Source organism: Sinocyclocheilus anshuiensis, unplaced genomic scaffold, assembly GCF_001515605.1.
Source record: "Sinocyclocheilus anshuiensis isolate Anshui unplaced genomic scaffold, SAMN03320099.WGS_v1.1 scaffold279, whole genome shotgun sequence".
Lineage (NCBI taxonomy): Eukaryota > Metazoa > Chordata > Actinopteri > Cypriniformes > Cyprinidae > Sinocyclocheilus > Sinocyclocheilus anshuiensis.
Genome location: NW_015549591.1, coordinates 1,235,924 through 1,242,855, shown reverse-complemented (window position 1 = coordinate 1,242,855; position 6,932 = coordinate 1,235,924).

Here is a 6,932-nt window from a genome sequence, read left to right as displayed (position 1 = left end):
TTTCGAGTTGGACATGGCACTTCGGGCTGTGCGTCCTGCATCATCAACCCGGAACTAAAGTTCGATTCAGTTCGATTTGTGAACCGGCTCGACCGGTTACTTCCTGAGAACCGGCTCAAAAGAACGATTCGTTCAAAAACCTAACATCACTATTCTGCATGGAAATGTTCTTCTAGGACCCAGTACCAAGACACACCTTTTTGAAGTTGAAATAGAAGACTACATTGAATTTAAATTAATTCATTAAAAGTTTGAAGTTAAATTGCCAAAACAAATGCAATATCTTCCTCTCTTCCTAATACTGGATACTCTTTGGAAGGTTTCGCAAGCGATTCTTGAATGTCAATAGCATGACTTCTGCATCTCTTTTGACAATGAAAACACCTGGACAATGTTTGTCTAGGAATCTCTAAGACACAACCTTTCAAGTTAAAATAGAAGATTATATTTATTTTAAACTAAATTATGTATTGGTTTCATTTTCAATAGTATGTGTTCTATTATAGGTCTGTGGCTAAAACTACCATCAAAATGTTTGTCTAATCTGTAACAAGGTTACAAATTAACTTATTGAAAATTGTGCATTTCAAACTCAAGTCAAAACAACTGCAAAACAACACCTTTTTTTTAATTTCAATAGTATGTGTTCTGTTATAGTTCTGTGACTAAAACAAATATAAAAATGTTCTTATAAAAACCAGTAACAAGATACACACTATAAAGCTGACACAGAAGAGTGTATTTAATTTATTCTGTGAATGCAACCACCATTTAAAATAGTCTCACAAGGACCTGGAGTAGGCTTACTGCATAACATTTGGATTATGGAATGATAATGATTTTTAAAATTGTTCTTTATATTATTAATATGTATTAATAGTAGTAATAATAATAATAATAATAATAATAATAATAATAACCACAACCACTTTCACATATTTTGTTTACAGTATTTCTTATTTAAATTCAAGTGAGCTTTAAAAGTGTTTGTCTGTGTATCCTTCAAAGACCTTGGTGCACAAATTGCTCTTGTTTGGTTAACTGTAAATAAAATCGTGTTATCCTTCCACATATACTTTGTAGACAGTCCCTACCTGGCCTAAGAGCTAGCGCCACTGCTGGAGCCTTTATGCCTTGCAACACATTGAGGAGGATTAAAACAAATAAACTGCTTTGTGTGTTCAGTTCTACATTCTAATACTTTTCCGATAAACCAATCCTTTATACAATTATACTCATCCACTAAGAATTTATTGAAGTTTTACATGGCTGAATATCTGTCTAATATCCAACATCAAACGTTGAACCAATTGGTAGTGAGCTGTTGTGTGAAATCTGTGAGATGCCAGATGCCTCTCCTTGAATGAGGACGAGAGTAGACAGCTGCAATCATCCTCTAATCGTATTTGTGGCAGATGTATAAGTGTCTGGGTGAACTCCATGCTGATGGCGATAGCGCTTTACTGTGCCGGCGGAAGTAAGCATACAGTGCTTCGAGTCAGAACGGAAGTTGCGTGACGTCATGTGAAAAGGGTCTATTAGCATAGACCCTGCCCTGAGTGAGAAGCATCAGTCCGCCATTACTGTTCAGTGTTTCCCAAAGACTTACACTCAATGTGTGGTGGCACTTCCCCCGGGGGAAATATAGGCTATATATAAAATGGCAAACGGGCTTATTGAAAATTCACATTCATTCTCTGCCAGCAGGAGGCGCTTTAGGAGCAGCAGAAATAGCGATTTCTCATAAACGCTACTTTATCAGGCGTTATAGGAATGATTAAATGAAAATGACATCAAAACTTTTCTAAAGACATCTTTTTCTTCAAAGATACATTCATATAAAAACACCCGCGCAGCATTTTGCCTTTAAAACGTGCAGAGCTCATGTTTATTCAACGAAGTCAAAGCATTTTAGAAAATCTATTTGTGGCGGTCGGTGTTGATATTGTGGCGGGCCGCCACAAATAAATCAATGTATGGGAAACACTGCTGTTTTCTTGCTGTAGCTGCTGGAGACACAATGTCAGCGCCAAAGAAGCATTACAAGTGTTGAGTTTCGGGATGCACCAACGAACATAGAAGTCTCCATAGACTGCTGAGGACACGGTGGTTAAATTTCAATTTCAAAGGAAATGTCGGGGGAAAAAAAAGTCCAATGTGTTTCTGCTAATCATTTTACGCCGGACTGCCTCACAAATGAGGGTCAGTTCAGCGCTGGAGTTGTGCAAAGATTGCTTCTGAAAGAGGGACAGATACCAACGCTTCGTGCGCAAACGTCCAGACTCCAGACAAAGTAAGCATCACGTGTTATATTTTGTTTTCCAAAAGAGCTTCTTGGCACTCTGTAAGGCTAGTGTTGCTGAAGCTACCATTGTCTCTGCCTATTTTCACTGATGTTGCCTTCACGTGCTACCAGAATGATCGTAAATAGGAATGTGGTAGTTAAAAATTGCATATGGAAGCAATGTGATGTCGACCTCTTGAATTTGTAAAGCTCATAATGTAATAGCATGCAAAGGCACCATGAGACCAGCGTTCCAGTGAGACCATGTCGTTATTTTTATCGCGCCGTGCTCCCCGTCTGTGTAATTAATAAATGCAAATTTACTGCATAGTACAATCAGATTGTGTGAGATTGTCCTGTTTTGTTGTTGCCTGTATGTCAGAGCATGAGCTCTTGAAGCTCCACCCTCTTCTGAAAATGGAGGTGGGAACACCAGCTCATTTGCATTTAAAGGGACAAACACAAAAACGCGCGTTTTGGCTCATACCCTAAAAGCTATATTTGAGCTAAAACTTCACATACACACTATGGGGACATCAGAGACTTATTTCACATCTTGTAAAAAGGGGCATAATAGGTCACCTTTAACAAATAAGCTTTTAATCATTGTATAATTTGTTAAAATTTGTAGATTTTTAAGTAGAGCATGATCATATGAATTGAAAGTTTAATGACATTTGTAAGCATTTACTTGAAATAATGATCTGTTAATCATTAGGAAATGTTTAATAAGTTCCTTAGTAAACATTAACAAGCACATTATCTCATATGTCTAGCGATGTGAATATATTTTAACTAATAATCTGTTAAACATTATATATGCTAATTATTTTTTTATGAACGTTATTATAAAGTGTTACCAAATATTTAATAAAAAAAAATAATAACTCAATGGTTAGGTTAGTCCATATTTGACCCTAAGTTGGGCTGAGACAACACAGCATTTAGTGTACAGCCAAATGTTCTTCATTTATTCATAGAACCATAGATGCCAATAAAGAACCTTAATGTTTAAGAGTGTATGCAAATTCAGTAATTTAGATTTTTCCATTCTGAAAAAAAATAGTACAAAATCCTGTATCCTAAATATTTGATGCTGGGGAATGAGAAAAGGTTGATCATTCACACAGGTAAGATTGTGAATTGTCCTTTTCAAACGCCAGTCTGTCTCTTTATCTATTATGTTATGTATGGGTTTGATGACGATTTCCTTTAAGTTTTACTATAAATCTGCTAGAGGAAAAACATGCTTATGGTATTCACCACAAACATCTCTGTACAAGCTTATAATTGTAATAATAGAACAATGAACATCAATTCAAAAGGAGGAGGATAACTACAACCCAGTTGTCTATCAGTCTAGCAGGAACATGAGTGAGATAGCTGTGTCAGACACCATTAGTTTATGCCAGGCAATTGTAATAAAGAAGTAGTTTTTCTGAGTGGGAGAATTCACGCCCACAGAGAAGTGCAGAGCAGGAATGAAAGGCAGGGGCAACAGACACATAAAAGAGCAAGAATAATAGATTGGAAAAGGCTAAAAGTGGATAATATGGGGATAAAGAAGAGCAAAACAGGATAAGGAAAGGCAAAAAACATGATGTCAGCATCTCCACTGGAAAATGCGAACAACCTGGTTTTAGAGCATTCCTGCACCAATTTTCTGTCTGGGAACAGACCTAATCAGTTCTATACCTGCTGGAAGGAGGAAAATGTGATAGAAATGTATCCAATAGAATTATATCTGATAGAAGTGTCGGTCTGCAAGATTTGTGCCTGATGGAGGTATGCTATTAAAGTGCTGCTCGGTGAGTGCTGATAAAACGCTACAGATGATTTCCACTGGTGTTCCTTTTTGCTTCATACCGGCGCTGTTCCCGTTCCTTGGCAATTATAAACTGTATTTGATGTCTTTATGAATCAGGCGTGTGAAGCACTCTGAGGCACAACACAACACATGACATCTCTTTTATGATAACGGATCACTCCCAAGAAAATGCTTACCGTACATATTCACCGGCGTGGAACTGAGCAGCCATTTTTAATTCATTCTCTATGGAAGCTGAGGCACAGGCTCGCACTGGGAATTGTGGGATTGACAGAGAAGCGCTGGTGAAAAAAAGTTGCGTCATTCAAAACTTCATGCAAGTGAAGTTTCAAAATAATTTTATGACATGCGATTGCAAGTTTATAAATTCATAATTGTGAGTTATAAACTCGCAATTATAAGAAATAGTCTTTTTTCTCAGAATTATACTTTATAATATGCAATTGCGCAGACAGGATACGTCATCAGCGCGTTCATGCACGCTGTGCAGATAGCGAGAGAATGGCAGACAAACATCAACAACCCGATCTTCCTCCCTCGTATTGTAGTACTTTTAAAGTTTTCTCACCGATGAACGACACATGATGTAGCCCAGCGGTTAATCCAGTCCTCACGCCAGCTCGTTAGAAGTGAGCTACGTGCATGAACTGTGTTCCGATCGATATGATCCCTACACAGTGTTCATTGCTCCCTACTCCCTGAGCAGGGGAAATCCATTGAAGTTTACTTCACTTCGGAACATGGGCTGGAATTGAGAACCGCTGATGTAGCCTATTGTAGTAATGTTGTCTCTGGTATTCTGGTCTGTGAGCGTAAATGCTTTCAGGGGGTGTGGCTTTGGACGGCGGTTGCAGGGAGGGTGGGGACGTTCGCTTTCAGTGCTATCAGGCTAAAGTTGGCATTTTCCAAGATCTCCTACTGCACCTTTAATTAAAGTGCTATAATGATCATGAAATGATTATAAAGCAGATGCTTTCAGGGGGTGTGGCTTTGGACGGCGGTTGCAGGGAGGGTGGGGACGTTCGCTTTCAGTGCTATCAGGCTAAAGTTGGCATTTTCCAAGATCTCCTACTGCTCCTTTAATTAAAGTGCTATAATGATCATGAAATTATTATAAAGCAGATGTACTTCAACCATCATTCCACGAGGCCGATTTAGATACTGAGAGAGATGAAAGCAATCCAATCACTTTGCAGACTTAAGGAATGCAAGATTTTGCACTATTCCAACTTACAGGCAATCGCAATTTCCTGTGAATGTACAATGTGTGTCTCTGCCTATGCACGGACTGAGATTACCATGAAGCAAGATTATTCTCAATAACAGTTCATGCAAAAGCCACGATGCACACATGCATAGCCCAATTCACATGCATGGAGAAAAAAAAAAAAACACAAACAATTCTCGTGCACAAAATAATAATATATATTCAAAAAATGTTTCACAAATGGGTATTTCAAATTTTGTGTTTACAAACAGGATCAAATCTGATTGGCTAAAGAGTACGAGTGACCCGCTAGAGAGGAGCTCGCTGCCAGTAAAGTCTCAAAAATACACACACAAATCCAAGGCGATTCACACATGAATGGCGATTTGCACATTCACATCACAGCCCATGATAAATTCGCGAATTTTAAACATTCAAAAAATGTTGTACACCGTTGTACATCTGTAAATTGTGTTTTGTGCTTATGAAAGGTATTTTATGAATATATATCTTATTTTGTGCACGTGAATTGTTTTTTGCAAATTTTATTTTATTTTATTTTTTATTTTTTGTTTTCCCATGAATTAGGTTTCATGAATGTGAATTGGACTACGCATGTGTGCATCGTGTCTTTTGCATGAATTATTATTGAGACTAATCTCGCTCCATAGATTACCCTGTGCTTTAGGATGACAAGAATGCTGGTAAATGTGTCCATGTGTGTGTACTGCCTGGCAGAGATAACTTTCTTTTCCCCTGTTTATATTAGCGGTTTTGCCAGCACTTCTATCTCAGTAAGCACATGGAAAGATTTCTTGATTATGGTCTTACTTCGCAGGTTATGTAATGACATGTAAACAATGTTTCTTCCAGCTGGCTCCTAAGAAATCTCTTGTCAACTTGGAGTCTTCATATTCCATCTCTCCATATGCTCCTGTGTCCCATCAGGAGACACACAGAGTGAACATAATTCCCCATGGGCCCTCAGAAATAAGGTGTCATCCATTATATCACAGGCAGTTTGTTCTCCAAATGATCTATGAGGATGATTGCAGCCATTTAGCTCGGTTTAGCATGTTGGCCACAAATCATTCCACTTTACTTTAAATCATCTTGAATCTTTTGTATATGAGCAGTATTTGTAATACAAAACCAGACAATGTCTACATGTTTACATATAGACAATGTTTACATATAGTTTTCAAGTAAACCTGAAGGACTTAATTAGTTGGATCAGGTGTGTTTAATGGGCTCTATGCACGGGACGCAGCCTACGTATTTCCGTTGAAATGTCAGGCCTCTTAAAAGCTTCCAGACTATATTCAGCCGTAGCACGAGTGAATCACCAGCCACAATCTTTTGTCAGTGAACAATTAATATAAAATAGTATTTTGTAACAAAGTTTGTAGTTTGGGGAAGGAGGCGGGAACATTTAAACATAACTTTAATAATAAAATGAACACAAAACTTAAAATAGTGTGACAGCCCCTCACGGACGACTGCCACGCACAAACAGAAACAACACAACATAAAATCCATGATTGGTCCTCTCTCATCCTTCACTGTCATTACTCCTCCTTTTATCCTTCCGGAGCTCCTCAGTGGGACTCGAG